The following is an 18626-nucleotide window of genomic DNA, read 5'->3' on the forward strand; positions in this document are numbered from 1 at the left end:
CAATTTGCCACTTTGGCTCAAGCCTGTTGCTCCTGCCCTACCCCTACCACCCCTGCGGAAGAGCCTGCCTCTTCCTCTGCCTGTAGTTTTTTAAATGACCCTGTGACAAAAGTCTCTAGAGAAGTGCAGTATGTATGTGGAAGAAGATATATAATACCCCGCTTCAACCTGTCGTTTTTGTGGGCCACTGGTCTATCACACCAGTTATAATAATTTTTTTTAAATTGTGTTTGTCACTCTTTGTAGTATTGCTGCAGAGCCGCTCAGCAGTCACAATGCTGCACAGTGGAAATGCACTACACTATGCTTTCTATATGTGCAAGTATTTTATACGTGTATTACAACCCTATATACTGCACACCAAATTGTACACCTATACCAGTCCTTAAAAGGACCTTTGTGGACCTAATAGTAGCTAGCTAGTAGCCAGTGAATTGCAGACTGTCCCTGTTCCAAAAACCAAACTGTCCCTCCCTACACTGAGAAACAACAGCTGCAGAATCGGTCAGCATCACTGCAGTGCACTTTATATATTTGAAAGAAAGTATATTATACGTGTATAACCCTATATACTGTACACCTATAAAAGGACCTTTGTGGACTTAGTAGCTAGTGATTTGCAGACTGTCCCTGCTTCAAACACCAAACTGTCCCTCAGTCCCTACACTGATAAAAGACAGCTGCAGAATCGGGCAGCAATCAGCTCAGCAGCACAGCAGTCAAGTATAATATGCTTTCTATATTTGAAAGAAAGTATATTATACGTGTACAACCCCTTACACTGTACACCTATACCAGTCCTTAAAAGGACCTTTGTGGACCTAGTAGCTAGTGATTTGCAGACTGTCCCTGCTCCAAACACCAAACTGTCCCTCAGTCCCTACACTGATAAAAGACAGCTGCAGAATCGGTCAGCAAGCACTCAGCAGCACAGCAGTGCACCATAATATACTTGAAAGAAAGTATATTCTAAGTGTATTACAACCCTATATACTGTACACCTATACCAGTCCTTAAGAGGAATTTTGTGGACCTAATAGTAATAGCTAGTGATTAAACTGACTGTCCCTGCTCCACACAGCATCCTGTCCCTACACTGACAAAAGACAGCTGTAGAATCGGTCTGCAGTGCACTCAGCATCACAGCAGTCAGCAGCAGCGCACCAGAATATACTTTGTATTTTTGAAAGAAAGTATATTCTAAGTGTATTACAACCCTATATACTGTACACCTATACCAGTCCTTAAAAGGACTTTTGTGCACCTAATAGTAATAGCTAGGGATTAAACTGACTGTCCCTGCTCCACACAGCCTCCTTTTCCTACACTGACAAAAGACAGAATGTAAAATGACCGCCAGATCAGGTCAATTTATAAGGTAGGGGGTATGTCCAATTGTCCATGTGCTGAAATGTCTCAATTGGCTGTCCTGTACCCCATGCTGGATGTGTCATGGGTCAAAGTTCTTCACAATGTAAACAAATAGGGCCGCGGCAAACAGCGGCAGAAGTCCACCGGTTTGGCGAATCGCGAACAAGCAAAATTTGACGCGAGCCGACCGCCGGGCGAACCGCAAGGCCATCTCTACTGCAAGATACTTATTATCCCATAATGGGGTATATTCTGTTGGTCCTACATATCCCATTACTTTTTTAACCGCCTAACAAACCTTTGTAATTAATCTTAATGTGGGGCTCCCAGAGTGGAGGGAGTCAGCTTCTAGGGCTTCCACCAATTTACCATGTTTAGCTCCCTGCAACATCATTTTCTCCCTTTTGTTCCTGACCTCTGCCGTATCACACCTCAAGTATTTGCAACAGGGCAGCTAGGCAATAACTGCGGGGGTGTGGAACTGCCGCGTCCCCTTCTTTTGTTGGTAACTACAGTGTCTGTAGACCTATACGTGATTGTCCTTTCTTCCAAATTAGTTCTCTAAACAATGGTTTGATCTTTTTGAACCATACCATTCTAATTCATACTGGAGAATTATGTAAGTAATACAAAAACTGGGGCATCCAGACCACTTTAATTAAATTAATTCTTCCAGTTGCTGACAAGGATAAGCGGCTCCAGATGTCACACTTCTAAGCAGGAGAGGGACGAGATTGTCATCTATGTATTTATTTGGTTCTCTTGTTGGCCATATTGAAAGTGCTTCATCCTATCTACCACCTATCCTATCTACTATCTTGCGCAACTGAGGGTGGCAAAGAATTTATTGGATCCACCGGCATCAGAACAGACTTCTCCCAATTTATTACCTGACAACCGCACAAAATCCTCCACAATGTTCATGGCTTTCACTAAAGATGAGTCTATATCGCCAAGGAAGAACAGGATATCATCTGCATATAATGCAATCCTGTCCTCCCCCACTTCTCTTTTGAATCCCTGTATCCCCCCTGCTGCTGTAATAACAATAACTGTTCCATTGCCAAAGCGAACAACGGGTGACAAGGGACAGCCCTGTCGTGTTCCCCTCTCGAGCTGAATTGTATTGGAGTATGCATTTTTGATCTTTACTCCTAGCTTTTGGGGCCCTATAAAGTGTTTTTGCCCAGCCCACAAAGGTAGGTCCGAACCCAAATATCTCCAGGACCCACCATAGATAGCCCCACTCCAAGCTATCAAAAGCTTTAGCGGCGTCCAGAGATACTATAGCTCATGAACCCGTATTTTATGTTGGAATCTGCAAATTCAAATACACTCTCCTAATATTAGCATTAATGAATCTATTCGGGATAAGCCCAGATTGGTCTGGGTGTATAAGTTTTTGTATGTGTTTATTAACCCTAGCTACCAATACACTTGCAAGTATTTTGGCATCGGAGCACAGCAATGATATTGGCCTATAAGATGAAGTGTCCATGTGGTCTTTCCCCTCTTTTGGCAATACTATTATTGTGGCCTCTGACATCGAAATGGGCACCCTCCCTCCTGTTGCCACATCCCCCAACACCTTCAATAATTCTGGGAGCAACAACTCCCCATACCGCCTATAAATCTCAGTTGGTCCCGTGTGGTCCCAGGGACTTCTGATTGGCCATCCCAACCACAGCACTTTGTGATTCCTCCAAGGTTATGGGGATCTCTAATTCCTCTTTCTCTTGTTCTGAAAGTGTTGGTACCTCTATCACCCCAAAGAATAGGTCCATCCCCCCCTCCTCTCTCAACCTAGATTTATATAACTTTATTAACTTTACATAATATTGACTAAATTAATTAAAAATTTCAGGGGTCCGAGTGGAAATCCCCCCCCCCCCCCCCGGCATCCTGATCGCTGCAATCCCTGATGGGGAGTTGTTGGTTTTTACCAACCTAGCAAATGGCTAGGTTGGTTAAAACCAACCTACGGCCTGTACTCTCCCCATCAGCAAAAGCCGCTTATCTCTGAAAGAGGCGCTAATTCTCAACCTTTCTCGTGACAGCATTTCTATATCTCTGTTGACTTTTAAGCCCCCTCTCTTGTTTTTCTGGGGTTAGATCTTCCACATATTGTTTTTCAGCCTCAACAACTTCACCTCTAATACTCTCCATCCATTTCCTGGAGCTCCTCTTAATCCCTGCAACCTGCTGTATTATTAACCCTCTGAGGAATGCTTTTAAAGTGTCCCATACTACCCCAATTGGTGCTGACCCCTCGTTTAAAGTTACAAATTCTTTTAGTTTTACATTTGCCTCAGTTGGTTCCCCCATTAACTCCAACCAAAATGGACTAATTATCCACTCTCTTTGAAAATTTTTACCCTCAGCTCGGATCGTTAATATTAGTGGTGAATGATCCGACACTCCTTCTTTGGGCATAAACTATATTTCTTACTAGCTGTAACAGCTCCCCATTTCCACATGCCATATCAATTCTAGATAGTGTTTAATATGAACTAGAAAAACATGAATAATGCTGCGTGGTTGGATTCCGAGTTCTCCAAATGTCACACATACCCACTTCTTCCATAAAATGGGCCAAACGGCCCTCAGGTCTCTGATCTGGTTTAGTCCCGGGTGGAAACCTATCTTTTCTCTTATTAAGGACTTCATTAAAATCCCACAACACTATAACAGGTATGCCTTCTTTATCTTCCAAAAATTCTGCCAATCTATATAAGATCTCCATCTTAAAAGGTGGTGGAATATAGAGATTTGCCAGAACATAGTATTTATTTTCTATTTGGCAGTATAAAAACACATAATGCCCTTCTTTATCTATCATGACTCTCTGAGGGGAAAAGCGCATCTCGGTTCTAACCATTATGCTCACTCCCCTTGAATAGGAGGAATAAATCGAATGGTAGTGGAACTGAAATTTCTTACTATCAAGACTAGGGATGAGCTTTGAGTTCGAGTCGAACTCATGTTCAACTTGAACATTGCCTGTTCGCCTGTTCAGCGAACAGTGAACAATTTGGGCTGTTCGCGGCAAATTCGAAAAGCCGGAACACCCTGTACAAGTCTATGGGAGAAATCTAAAGTGCTAATTTTAAAGCTAATATGCAAGTTACTTTCCTAAAAAGTGTTTGGGGCCTGGGTCCTGCCCCAGGGGACATGGATCAATGCAAAAAAAAGTTTTAAAAACGGCCGTTTTTTCAGGAGCAGTGATTTTAATAATGATTAAAGTGAAATAATAAAAGTGTAATATTCCTTTAAATGTCATACCTGGGGGGTGTCTATAGTATGCCTGTGAAGGGGCGCATGTTTCCCATGCTTAGAACTGTCGCTGCATAAAGTGTCATTTCACAAGGAAAAAAAGTCTTTTAAAATCACTTTCAATTACCGGCTCCCGTAATATAGAGAACACTCAATGAGTGTTCTCTGTATTACGGAGCAGACAATTCATTCATTGATAAAAAAAAAAGCGTGAGGTTCCCCTAAATTAAATTACCAGGCCCTTCAGGTCTGGTATGGATATTAAGGGGAACCCCGCGTCAAATAAAAAGAAAAAAAAATATGTGGGGGTCGCTCTAAATATCCATACCAGACCCTTTATCCGAGCACACAACCTGGCAGGCCGCAGGAAAAGAGGGGGGGTGAGAGAGTGCCCCCCCTCCTGGACCGTACCAGGCCACATGCCCTCAACATTGTGAGGATGCTTTGGGTGTCTGTGACCCCTCAAAGCACCATGTCCCCATGTTGATGGGGACAAGGGCCTCATCCCCACAACCCTGGCCGGTGGTTGTGGGGGTCTGCGGCGGGGGACTTATCAGAATCTGGAAGCCCCCTTTAACAAGGGGACCCCAGATCCCGCCCCCCCTGTTTGAAATGGTAAGGGGGTACAAAAGTACCCCTACCATTTCACAAAGAAAGTGTAAAAAACGGTTAAATAAGACAAACACACTTTTGAAAAATTCCTTTATTAAAAAATAAAAATAAATAAAATAAAAGATTCCAGCGGTGCTAATCCATTCTTGCTATCCAGCGACGGATGATCATCTCTCCGGGGTCCAGCGATGGTTGATCTGATCCAGCGACGGGGGATTTTCAGTCCAGCGCTGTCCATGTATGCATCCGTCTTCTGTCTCCACTGCGGAGACACTGCGGGGATCCCAGTGCTGACGTTTCTTATATTAGGAGGGCGGGGCCACCCGTCACCTGACCCCGCCCCCTCTGACGCTGGTGAGGGAAGCCATGGGGTTCCCCAGTGACGTATGGGTGACCCCGCCCCCATGTGATGTAACGCAGGACCCCGAAGAGATGATCATCCATCGCTGGATAGCAAGAGTGGATTAGCACCGCTGGAATCTTTTTTTTTTTTTTAATAAAGGATATTTTCAAAAGTGTGTTTCTCTTATTTAACCATTTTTTACACTTTCTTTGTGAAATGGTAGGGGTACTTTTGTACCCCCTTACCATTTCAAACAGGGGGGCGGGATCTGGGGGTCCCCTTGTTAAAGGGGGCTTCCAGATTCTGATAAGCCCCCCGCCCGCAGACCCCCACAACCACCGGCCAGGGTTGTGGGGATGAGGCATTTGTCCCCATCAACATGGGGACATGGTGCTTTGATGGGTCACAGACCCCCCAAAGCATCCTCCCAACGTTGAGGGCATGTGGCCTGGTACGGTTCAGGGGGGGGGGGGGCGCTCTCTCGTCCGTTGATAAAAAAAAAAAGTGTGGGGTTTGCCTAAATTCAATTACCAGGCCCTTCAGATCTGGTATGGATATTTAGGGGGACCCCCTCGTTCATTTTTTTTTAATTTGACGCAGGGTTCCCCTTAATATCCATACCAGACCTGAAGGGTCTGGTATGGATATTTAGGGGGACCCCCATGTCAATTTTTTTTTAAATTTGACGCAGGGTTCCCGTTAATATCCATACCAGACCTGAAGGGCCTGGTAATTGAATTTAGGGCAACCCCACACTTTTTTTTTTATCAATGAATGAATTGTCCGCTCCATAATAGAGAGAACACTCATTGAGTGTTCTCTGTATTACGGGAGCCGACAATTGAAAGTGATTTTAAAAGACTTTTTTTCCTTGCGAAATGACACTTTGTGCAGGGACAGTTCTAAGCATGGGAAACATGCGCCCCTTCACAGGCATACTATAGACACCCCCCAGGTACGAAATTTAAAGGAATATTACACTTTTATTGTTTCACTTTAATCATTATTAAAATCACTGCTCCTGAAAAAACTTCAGTTTTTAAAACTTTTTTTTGCATTGATCCATGTCCCCTGGGGCAGGACCCAGGTCCCCAAACACTTTTTAGGACAGTAACTTGCATATTAGCCTTTAAAATTAGCACTTTAGATTGTGAACATTCGAGTCCCATAGACTTTAATAGGGTTCCAAAGTTCACACAAAGTTTAGGTCTGTTCGCAGGTTCTGGTGCGAACCGGCTCATCCTTAATCAAGACCCACCATAGTGTCTTTTGTTAAATGTGTCTCTTGTAAACAAACCAGGTCCACCCGACTTTTCTCCATAGTGGAAAAAACAGCCATTTTTTTAACCGAGTTCCCAAGCCCCCTGATATACCAAGAGGCTATATTCAAACTACTAGGTTGCATCCACGGGGACTCTGTTGTATTCCTGACTTGGCAGACAGCGATAACCGAGGATTGGAGAGCAGCACACAACACATAATAACAAAATGTACCCACTTGAAAAAATTTCTCCATAAACCTGAATGTTGGTAGACTAATTGTAATGTGAGTCTTTCTGAATATACATAGAGAGACAGGCAGTAAATAGAGGTTGTCAATGTATACATTTATCACAATGTCATTCTGTCCCATAAATAGACCTAACCATAATAATATGATGAATCAATATGATAATGTAATAAAGGTATAATGGTAATTTATGTTAATTAGTAAGGTGTAAAGGAGTATAATGTTAGAAAATATGAATAAAAATAATAAATGCTAAATAATAAGTGATAAATGTAAATAAAGAAACAAAATGTGAAAATGAATGTAGTGATGTGATATACCTTTTATAATAATGCAGTCCATATAATAATATAGTTTACCTTGTATAGTGATGTAGTCCGTATAGACTTGTAAGAAGTTTGGGCTTATCAAGCTTATTTGTTAATATAAACCTGACTGCAAATATGCAAGATAGGTAGGGACTCTGTTCTGAGATAGAGTAGATGCAGTGCTGTCCATCCTGGCCTGCATAGAATCATAAAATGATTCTGAAACCTACCAGTCTCTTATATGTCTATCGGTATGTCAACTGGGGTGGTCCTACGCAGGTGGTCATCTCCCCCCTGTTATAGATCCACCAAGAGGTATGTCGTGAGGGCCGCTAGGAGAGCCACCATTATGTGGCTCCCCCGGCATCCGGGAAGGCTGGTAAGCCCCGACCGCTGTCGCCATCTCCTCCGCAAAGCACGTGATGTCATGATGTCCTGAGCATGCCGATACTCGCGCATGCGCACCACGTCACCAACAGTCCGGAGATGAACAAGGGATGCCGTCGGCAAGGTGAAGCTCACTTCGGCAGTCGAGAGCAACCACTCAGCCGCCAACTAGAACCCAAATGGGGCATGTGGACCACTCCACACACCCCCACCCTGCCAGAAAGCCATGGTGGGCCAGGCTCCATCCCCGGGGTTGGGTGGGCTTGGCCAAAACCCACCCAGATTTAAAACGGCCCCAAACCAGTAGCATGATAACATAAATTGTCACAATTGGACATCCAATGATTAAACTAATTAGGACATAAATGTCCCAAGAAAAAGATTGTTTGTATTTATTCGTTTTTATTTTGCACAGGAGTTGTGTACTGGTTTCATTATCCCACCTTCCTGCATAAAAACTCCAATTAAAATGTATTTACAACAAATACAGTGTAGGATATTTGGACATCATGCAATACAGGAGTCTGAATTAGATTTCTCCTAATGCATGGAGGGGGAAAAAAAGATTGGATCTCAATCTGATCCCCCAAAGGGAAATGGGTGCCTCAAATCAACTTGAGGCTCGCCCATTAGGCAACCTTGAAAAATTGTTAATATCGAAAATCAAAAAATCGCAAGAGTTGGGAAAATGGCAGAAGAACATACAGCTCATGTCCTATCTCTAATGTGTCATAGTGGGAAAGGGGTGTTTAACCACCCAAATATGGAATACAATATGGGAAAGACACATCAGAGAGATGAAAAAAGCTGCACACCCCGAAAACGAAAATGTTATGGAAGAGTTTTTCCCAGTGGGGCTTTAAAACAGCAATATGACAAGGTCAGATTAGTTATTCTTAATTGATATATAAAGAGTAATTTATTTAAAAAAATTCCAATATCTAGTATAATTGAATACAGTACATACAATATAAAATCTGGTACAAAATACAATATAAATTCCACTCTCCAATTAACAAATACATTTAAGCACATTGTTACATTACATAATGTTGTATAGTATATGAGCCCCAACGCGTTTCAACCTATACGGTCTCTTCAGGGGGTCAAATGGATCTAGAAGATATGACATATATTCAAAGTTCGAAGAGACATGTCATTATTAGTCACATTGAATAAGCGATATGGTATATTTACCGCTCTAGAGTGTTCTTGTAGCCAGAAATAATGGGAGCCGTTTTGAAAAATCCAGAGGGCTTTATAGGCATCCCCCACCTCCACAGGGGAGAAGAGCCCACCCCGAAGGGCTTACAAGGAGCCATACTGTGCACGAGCTTGGAGGGACAGAGGGGTACACGCCTGCAATGAACACCCAAAAAAAGCCATTTAGGAAGAATAAATAATAAATAACTAAATTAACTCATATCAGATCCACCAGAGTATCAATTGTAATGTGAGTCTTTCTGAATATACATATAGAGACAGGCAGTAAATAGAGGTTGTCAATGTATACATTTATCACAATGTCATTCTGTCCCATAAATAGAGCTAACCTAAATAATTTGATGAATCAATATGATAATGCAATAAAGGTATAATGGTAATTTATGTTAATTAGTAAGGTGTATAGGAGTATAATGTAAGAAAAATATGTGCATGTGTAAAGGACTGACAATCAGTACAGCCAAAACATCTGCTGTGTGTGAATTAATAATGTAACTCAGTGTTTCTCAACCTTTTTACCTTGGATGAACCCCTGGCAAAAGGTTTGAGATCTGAAATGTTCACATCTACAGCTCACGGAACATTAGTATGATCAGCGAGCTGTTGATAACAAAATTATTTGTAGAAATAGCATTAAATAAAAGAATAAAATAATACATATTAAAATGTACCTATTTAATGTGAAACTTGTGCTTTGTTTTCCTGCAGAGCTGATCCATTCTGATGACATTACGTGGGACAGGGGACATGATAGGGGACATGACATGGGACAGGGGATATTACATTGGCAGAGCACATTACAGGGGACATGACAGGGGGCATTACATGGGACAGGGGACATTACATGGGGCAGAGCACATTACTTGGGATAGAGCACATGGCAGGGGACATTACTTGGGGCAGGGCACATGACAGGGCACATTACATGGGACAGGGCACATGACAGGGGACATGGCATGGGACAGAGGACATGACAGGGTACATTACATGGGACAGGGCACATGACAGGGGACATGACATGGGGCAGAGCACATGACAGTGCACATTATATGGGATGGGGCACATTACATGGGACAGGGGACATTACATGGGACAGGGGACATTACAGGGGGCATTACATGGGACAGGGGACAGGGCGCATGACAGGGGACATTACATGGGACAGGGCACATTACTTGGGACAGTGCACATTACATGGGGCAGAGCACATGACGGGGCACATTACATGGGACAGGGGACAGGACAGAGGACATTACAGGGGGCATTACATGGGACAGGGCACATGACAGGGGACATTACATGGGACAGGGCACATGATGGGGGACATTACTTGGGACAGTCTGCGTGCTCTGAACGCAGTATACACCGCTATATCCACATATATAGCTAAATATCTTGCTCCTTTTAAATAGAGCTTTCAGACAGTGTTAGGAGATTGTGCGTGCTGTCTGCGTGCTCTGAATGCAGTATACACCGCTATATCCACCTATAAAGCTAAATATCTTGCTCGTTTTAAATAGAGCTTGCAGTCAGCGGTAGGAGATTGTGCGTGCTGTCTGCATGCTCTGAAAAAGACGGACGGCAAAACAAATTATACAGGGGTGATAACCCTTCCCTATGTTTTCCAAAAAGCTTAAAAATTTTTTTTTTTGACTGGAGCTACACTTTAAAAATGTACCAGTTGAAAATTACAAACAGATTCAACTTAACACAACAAACCTACACAGTCCCTGTCTTGTTTGCACCGCCTGTATACTGCTGTTCTGAGTATATAGGGCCTGGGGGCCACACGCATTTCCTTTTTTTAATATGGGTACGGGGTTCCCCTTAATATGCGTACAAGACCCAAAGGGGCTGGTAATGGGCAGGGAGGGCTACCCATGCCATTTTTCTCAATGATTTTCAACCATATTGCAGGAACCAGATATAACATTAAAACCGCAAGCAGCTTTAACCACTTCCCGACCAGCGCACGACGATGTACGTCGACAGAATGGCACGGGCAGGAATATTGGCGTACAGGTACGTCCAATATTCGATGCCGCCCTGCCTTTGGGAGCGCACCGCCGGCGGCGCGCTCCCACGCTGGTCGGGACCCCCGTGAGTCCGGTCGCGGGACCCGCGGACTCGATCGCCGCGGGCATCCCCGCGATCGTCTCACGGAGCGGCCGAATGGAGGAAATGCTGTGTAAACAACATTTTTCCATTCTGCCTAGCAACTAGTGACGCTGATGTCTGCTCCATGTGATTGGAGCAGAGATCAGTGTATACTAAATGAAAGCCCAACCCCCCCACAGTTAGTAACACACCCCTAGGAACACTTAACCCCTACACTGCCACCCACTGGTTAACCCTTTCACTGCCAGTGTCATTTACACAGGAATCACTGCATTTATATAGCAGTGATTACTGTATAAATGACAATGGTGTCAAAAATGTCCGATGGGTCCCCCACAATGTCGCAGTCACAATAAAAATCGCAGATCGCCGTCATTACTAGTAAAAAAAAAAATAATAAAAAATTATTAATAAAAATGCTATAAAACTATCCCTATTTTGTAAACGCTATAACTTTTGCGCAAACCAATCAATAATCGCTTATTGTGATTTTTTTTTTACCAAAAATATGTAGAAGAATACGTATCGGCCTAAACTGAGGGAAAAAAATGTTTTTTTATATATTTTTGGGGGATATTTATTATAACAAAAAGTAAAAAATAATGCGTTTTTTTCAAAATTGTCGCTCTATTTTTGTTTATAGCGCAAAAAATAAAAACCACAGGGGTGATCAAATACCACCATAAGAAAGCTCTATTTGTGGGAAAAAAAGGACGTCAATTTTGTTTGGGAGCCACGTCGCACGACCGCGCAATTGTCAGTTAAAGCGACGCAGTGCCGAATCGCAAAAAGTGGTCTGGTCTGAAAGTGGTTAAATGACGTTATTTCCGTTAAATGTCATTTTGTGCAGGGACTGTTCTAAACACGGGAAACACGTGGCACTTCACAGGCATACTACGGACACCCCCCAGGCACGATATTTAAAGGAATATTTCACTTTTTTTTTTTCACTTTAATCGTCATTAAAATCGGTGCTTCCGCCAAAACTGCAGTTTTTAAAAGTTTTTTTTGCATTGACCCATGTCCCCTGGGGCAGGAGCCAGGTCCCCAAACCCTTTTTAGGACAGTATCTTGCATATTAGCCATTAAAATTAACACTTTTCATTTCGAATGTTCGAGTCCCATAGACTTCAATGGGGTTCTAAAGTTCGTACGAATTTGGGGTCCGTTCGAAAGTTCTGGTGCGAACCGAACCGGGGGGTGTTCGGCTCATCCCTAGTCTTCTCCTTCCCATGTTCTTCGGGTCTTCTTCCTTCTTCCTTCCTTTATCCTTCGGTTTCTTCCTCCGATCCTCTGCTTCTTGCTCCGGTGTTTTCATCAGGCATCTTCCTCCACGGCGTCTCTTCTTCCTCGCTTCCTTCTCGGGCCACTCCACACAATGGGAGGCTCCTGCTGAGATCGTGGGTATCCCCGCGGTGATCGAGTCCACGGGACCCATGATCCTACTCACGGAGCTCCCAGGCAGGGTAGTGCGCGTGCCGCCCGTGGTGCGCACGTGACCACGTGGTGGCAAATTCAAAGGGACGTACCTGTACGCCCATTTGTCCAACCATGCCATTCCGCTGATGTATATATACATGCGGCGGTCGGCAAGTGGTAAAGAAACTGAATGTTGAGACAGTATCACAATATGTGGAGTCTTTTTGTTTCCTAAACATTCTGATATCGAGGCTTCCTACACTGCATCTTGCATCCTGAGTTTCTGTGAACCTCCCGGTGTATACCATCCACAGCCATATGAGAGTTTATGAGAGTCCATATGAGTCCATATGAGTCCATATGAGAGTCCAGGTTTCTTTCTCAGTGGATCAGAGATCCAACCAAGCGCTGTGTGACCTCAAGTTAGCCCTTGTACCAGTGGCGTAACTAGAACCTTCAGGGCCCCGATGCAAGAAACCATGAAGGGCCCCCCTGAACCCCAGCCAGGGCCCTTCCCTCCGAGTCTGGCGGTGGAACTCCAGGGCATGGTCACAGGTTTTTTTTTTAGGTGCCCCATTGGGGGACTGTCCCTAGACAGGATGGGGTCCCTGTCCCCAGAAGAGATGAGGTCCTTTTCTCCAGGGCAGATGAAGTTACTTCCCCCAGGTGAGAAGGGGTCCCTGTCCCCAGAGGAGGTGGAGGTCGCTGTTCTCATGTGAGAAGGGGTCCCTGTCCCCAGGGGGAGATGGAGGGGGTATGTAATGGTGTGTGGGGGATGGGGTCCTCTCACTCACCATGACCAAGCTAGAGGCTGCGCACTCATCCATGTTAGCCTGGGCTCCATCCAGTGTGCTGGATGGGCGATCAGCATATCTCCCAGAAAGACCTTTCATCATCTGTGTATGACGGGGAGGAGGGGGGCTGGCAGACAAGCCTGCAGTGTCCTCCGGGGGGCTCTCATAGGGCTGCACTGCATCTGAGTGCTTAAAGTTTGTTTACCCGGGAGAAGTATGCAGTGCAGTGTGGGCCGGACTCGGGGGGGGGGGGCGGGACTCTGGCTGGGGAGAACAGAAATCGGACTGAGCGGCAATGCATGGAGCAGGAGAGGGGTACTCTGAGGAGCCGGCTGAGGACACAGGTCATGCGGGGAATGCACAACTAAAGAGCAGCCAGTGCGATAGTCAAGCATGGAGCTCTGCTAGTCACCCTCCACCTCCAGCCACCCGTGTGCATGGTGCACTGGTACCCCTAGCTGCCTATGCTTCTGCCGGTCATATGTAGAGGGGGCTGCATGGGCCCCCTGCATCACAGGGCCAGGTTGCGGTCGCGACTGCTGCACCCCCTATAGTTACGTCCCTGCCTTGTACACACGGTCAGACATTCCGATGGAAAATGTCCGTTCGGATCGTGTTGTCGGATAATCCGACTGTGTGTGGGCTCCATCGGACTGTTTCCGTCTGAATATCCGACGGACAAAGTTTTAGAGCTGGGCTATAAAACTTTCCGACAACATGATCCGTGATGTGTGTAAAGAATTCCGATTGGACAAAGTGCCACGCATGCTCAGATCAAATTCCTATACCAAAGCTATTGGCTACTAGCCTGAACGTAGTCCCGTCCTAATGAAATAACGTCATCACGTTACGTACGATCGGATTTTCCGACAACTTTGTCCGACCGTGTGTATGCAACACAAGTTTCGGGACAAAATCTGTCGGATTTTGTTGTCGGAATATGTCCGACCGTGTGTACAAGGGATAAGAGGGGTCGCTGGCTTTCCGATAAGCCTCGATTTTTATTATGGTGATGGGTGTCAGGTGTATGATCGTCATTTCCAAACACTCTTCTTCCATGAGATTTTCTTTCATGTAATCCAGCTTTGTATAAACTTTTTGTTTGCACAATCACACTTTATTCACATCTGATGTAATTTAGCATATGTGTCTTCAAGCTTTATTCACAGATAATATTGTTTACGTATATAATGTTGATTACCTATACATTCGTATAGTTTGATATTTGTATTCGCACAAATGCACTTTATTGTTTAGCGCTGCACTCTTTTTACATACTGTATGTAAAGGAGATGTTTGATGTCCAGCCTTAGTGACAACCAGGGCTTCCTCCATAGATACAGTGGAGTGAATGTTGTCAATCTGAACATGTGTTATGTGGAGGATCACCTGGTGAATATAAATGGGGGGGAAAAAAAAGCCTGTAAAATAAAATGAACGCGGTCTTCTGATCTAAAGACTGGTAAGCTGTGTTATATTTTGTTTTTGTTTTTAGGATTAGATGCACTTTAACCACTTGCTTACTGGGCACTTAAACACCCTTCCTGCCCAGACCAATTTTCAGCTTTCGGTGCTCTCACAATTTGAATGACAATTACTCAGTCATGCAACACTGTACCCAAATGAATTTTTTGTCCTTTTTTTCCCACAAATAGAGCTTTCTTTTGGTGGTATTTGATCACCTCTGGGGTTTTTATTTTTTGCGCTATAAATGAAAAAAGACCGAAAATTTTGAAAAAAAAACGCATATTTCTTTGTTTCTGTGACAGAATTATGCAAATTATAAATTTTTCTTCCTAAATTTTGGCCACAATTTATACTGCTACATATCTTTGTTAAAAATAACCCAAATTAGTGGATATTATTTGGTCTTTGTGAAAGTTAGAGAGTCTACAAGCTCTGGTGCGAATCGCACAAAATTGATCACATCTGATGTACTGGTGGACTATCTCGCTTCTTGTGACCCGAACAAGTCAGGAAAGTACAAATACCCCCCAAATGACCCCTTTTTGGAAAGTAGACATTCCAAGGTATTTAGTAAGAGGCATAGTGAGCTTTTTGATGTTGTCATTTTTTTCCCACAATTCTTTGCAAAATTAAGATTTTTCATTTTTTTTTTCTCCACAAAATTGTCATTGTAATAGGTTATTTCTCTCACGTGGCATGTGTATACCACAAATGACACCCCCAAAAAAATTCTGCTACTCCTCCTGAGTATTACAATACCACATGTGTGTGACTTTTTCACAGCCTGGCCACATAGAGAGGCCCAACATGCAGGTAGCGCCATCATATGTTCTAGGAACATAAATTACACATCTAACTTGTTGACTATTTATTACACTTTTGAAGCACCAGGACAATGACACGTGACACTGATGACAGGTGGCACTGATACGTGGCAATGATGACACTTATACGTGGCACTGATGACAGGTGGCACTGATGACAGATGGCACTAATATGTGGCACTGATGACAGATGGCACTAATATGTGGCACTGATGACACATGGCACTTATACGTGGCACTGATGACACATGGCACTAATACGTGGCACTGAAGACACGTGGCACTGAAACGTGGCACTGATGACAGATGGCACTAATACGTGGCACTAATACGTGCCACCGACAGATGGCACTAATACATGGCACCGATGACGCGTGACACTGATGACAGATGGCACTGATAAGTGGCATTGATGACACGTGACACTGACAACAGATGGCACGTGACACTGACAGGTGGCACTGATGACAAATGGCACTGATACGTGGCACTGATGACAGATGGCACTATGTGGCACTGATGACACGTGGCACTGATGACACGTGGCACTGATGACAGATGGCACTGACGACAGGTGGCACTGACGACAGGTGGCACTGGGGGCAGGTAGCACTGGGGGCAGGTAGCACTGGGGTGGATGGCACTGGGGGCAGGTAGCACTGGGGTGGATGGCACTGGGGGCAGGTAGCACTGGGGTGGATGGCACTGGGGCAGATGGCACTGGGGCAGATGGCACTGCTGGGGGCGGATGGCACTGCTGGAAGCAGATGGCACTGCTGGGGGAGGATGGCACTTTTTATTTTATTTTTTTACTTTTTTTTAATTTTTTTTTACACTACAGGCAGAACGGCTGCCGCTGCAGCCGTTCATCTCTCCCCTCTCACACTGTCTGTGCGAGGAGGGAGAGCGGCGCTGAGAGATGATCTCATATGTTTACATATGAGATCATCTCCCATTGGACACGCCGATCACGCTGTAAACGGCCGCTGTGATTGGCCGTTTACAGCGATCTGTGTTTGCCTTTCCCCGGGGGACACGGCGAACACAGAACTTCCGCGATGCGCACCCGCGGCCGCGCGCATTGCGGAAGTAAACATCAGGACGTCCAGGGACGACCGCCCGGACGAACGCGCCTGCTCTACGCCCGTCATTCGGCCATAGGGCGGGCGCGAGGTGGTTAAATGTACAAATTTTTACAGCCATGGCAATAATTTATCACTCAAAAAGAGGGGGAAAACACTGCGCTCCCTATATAAGTGACAAAAAATTGTGATATAACACAAAACAGCAGCTAACATACAAACAAACTAAGTCAAAATAATGAATGATAACAAACAATGTAGCGCTATAATGTCAAAAAATGTAAAAATAGCTAGACATAAATCACCAAATGATCTGGTAGTGAAATCAAACTTAAAAGGTCAGCACACATATCACATGTTGTGCAGTCTAGTAAGAAATACAGAAAATGTGCTTCAGTGAACTAACAATATGAGCATAAAAAAGTCCAGCTATGACAAAATAATGTGAAACGTGAGTCCAGATATTCCGTTGGTATGAACTATGTATAGCCTTCCGTTCACAGCCAGAAAATATTATAGAAAACGGTGGATACCCTTACCGAAAATGGTGGACACAAACTACTGTATAGTAAATGTGTCATGCAGGCTTATGTGCGTCACACACCATTCGTATACATCAGGTCATGGATCACCATCCAAATAGTCGCTGCACACTTCAGGATCGGTACACCTCAGATCTCCTGGGTTTTCAACTCTCTCTCGAAGGTTCCGGTCAGCTAGGAGCTCAGAGCAGGTTCACTATAAACAAAAAGTAAGGACACAATGCCTCTCATAGTGAAATTCCATCATTAAAGGTTTTATTTGAATTTTTTTTCCAAATGACATATAAAAAATGACATAAAAAATATCCAAAAAGAATCACGTGATCCAATAAAAATAAACGATAAAAAGAGCAATATGGGGAGCAGGAAACACTAGCCCGACGCGTTTCGACTAATAAGCCTTCTACTGGGGCATTACCTTAATAATTTATCACTGTTAAGGATGGGAAAAGGTGTAATGTTTCTGTTTTTTGCTTCTTTTCTTTTTAAATACACATTAGATGCAAAGAAGCAATGATATGGTTAAGCAATAAGATGAATTTAATGAGAAATTCCACCAGTTTATGGGCCTGTTACCTGTTGTATTATTGCACTGGAAGTAGATACTTCCTTCGAGATATGACATTTTTAGACAGTAAAATGTAGGTGTTGGCATGTCTGCGTGGACTTTTTATTACTTCTATCTTGTATACGATACAATAGCATTTACAATTCATAGTCTTTTTTTTTTTATAATCCTGTACACATCCAATTTGCTTTCATATAATTTATTGTTTCAAAAGAATGAATAAGGGTAACTTTAGTGACTCTGTATAGTGGGTATAGAAAAGAATCACCCCCTTTAAAATAATCACATTTTGTTGTTCTGCAGCCTGAAATGAAGACAGATACAATTTTTGTTATATCCAGCTGTATTTACTCAGTACAACTTATTAGACCTAAGTGAAAAATATAACACCAACATTTCAGAAAAATAAAATAAATCACAGAGTTGGAAAAAGGATTACCCCCTTGTGTCAGTATTTTGTTGAACCGCCTTTTTCTTTAACCACTTCAATGCAGGGCATTTTCACCCCCTTCCTGCTCAGACCAATTTTTCGTTTTCAGCTCCGTCGCACTTTGAATGACAATTGCGCGGTCATGCAACACTGTACCCAAATGACATTTTTTTGCTTTTTTTCCCCCCACAAATAGAGCTTTCTTTTGGTGGTATTTGATCACCTCAGCCAAGAAAGGGAATGCTTCTTTTCTTTTTAAATACACATTAGATGCAAAGAAGCAATGATACGATTAAGCAATAAGACGAATTTAATGAGAAATTTCACCAGTTTATGGGCTTGTTAGGCCTATCA

The 18626-nt window shown here is 43.7% G+C and overlaps 1 long non-coding RNA gene across 2 annotated transcripts in view; it reads right to left on the reverse strand.

Annotated features, from left to right (window-relative positions):
- Window positions 1-17457, reverse strand: part of LOC143990333 (uncharacterized) — a 147195-nt gene extending 129738 nt beyond the window's left edge. Inside the window, exons 1-3 of one of the 2 annotated variants that reach the window (XR_013277267.1) lie at window positions 17272-17457; window positions 9002-9163; window positions 8760-8920 (exon numbers count right to left, since the gene is read on the reverse strand). This is a non-coding gene — a long non-coding RNA (uncharacterized LOC143990333). Of the gene's footprint in view, window positions 1-8759; window positions 8921-9001; window positions 9164-17271 lie in introns of those variants that run through there. The other variant, XR_013277266.1, reaches the window with a different exon arrangement.
- Window positions 17458-18626: the final 1169 nt, after the last annotated feature.

This window comes from Lithobates pipiens, unplaced genomic scaffold, assembly GCF_037356315.1.
Source record: "Lithobates pipiens isolate NorthernLeopardFrog02 unplaced genomic scaffold, aLitPip1_a1.2 Scaffold_18, whole genome shotgun sequence".
In the NCBI taxonomy this organism is placed as follows: Eukaryota; Metazoa; Chordata; class Amphibia; order Anura; family Ranidae; genus Lithobates; species Lithobates pipiens.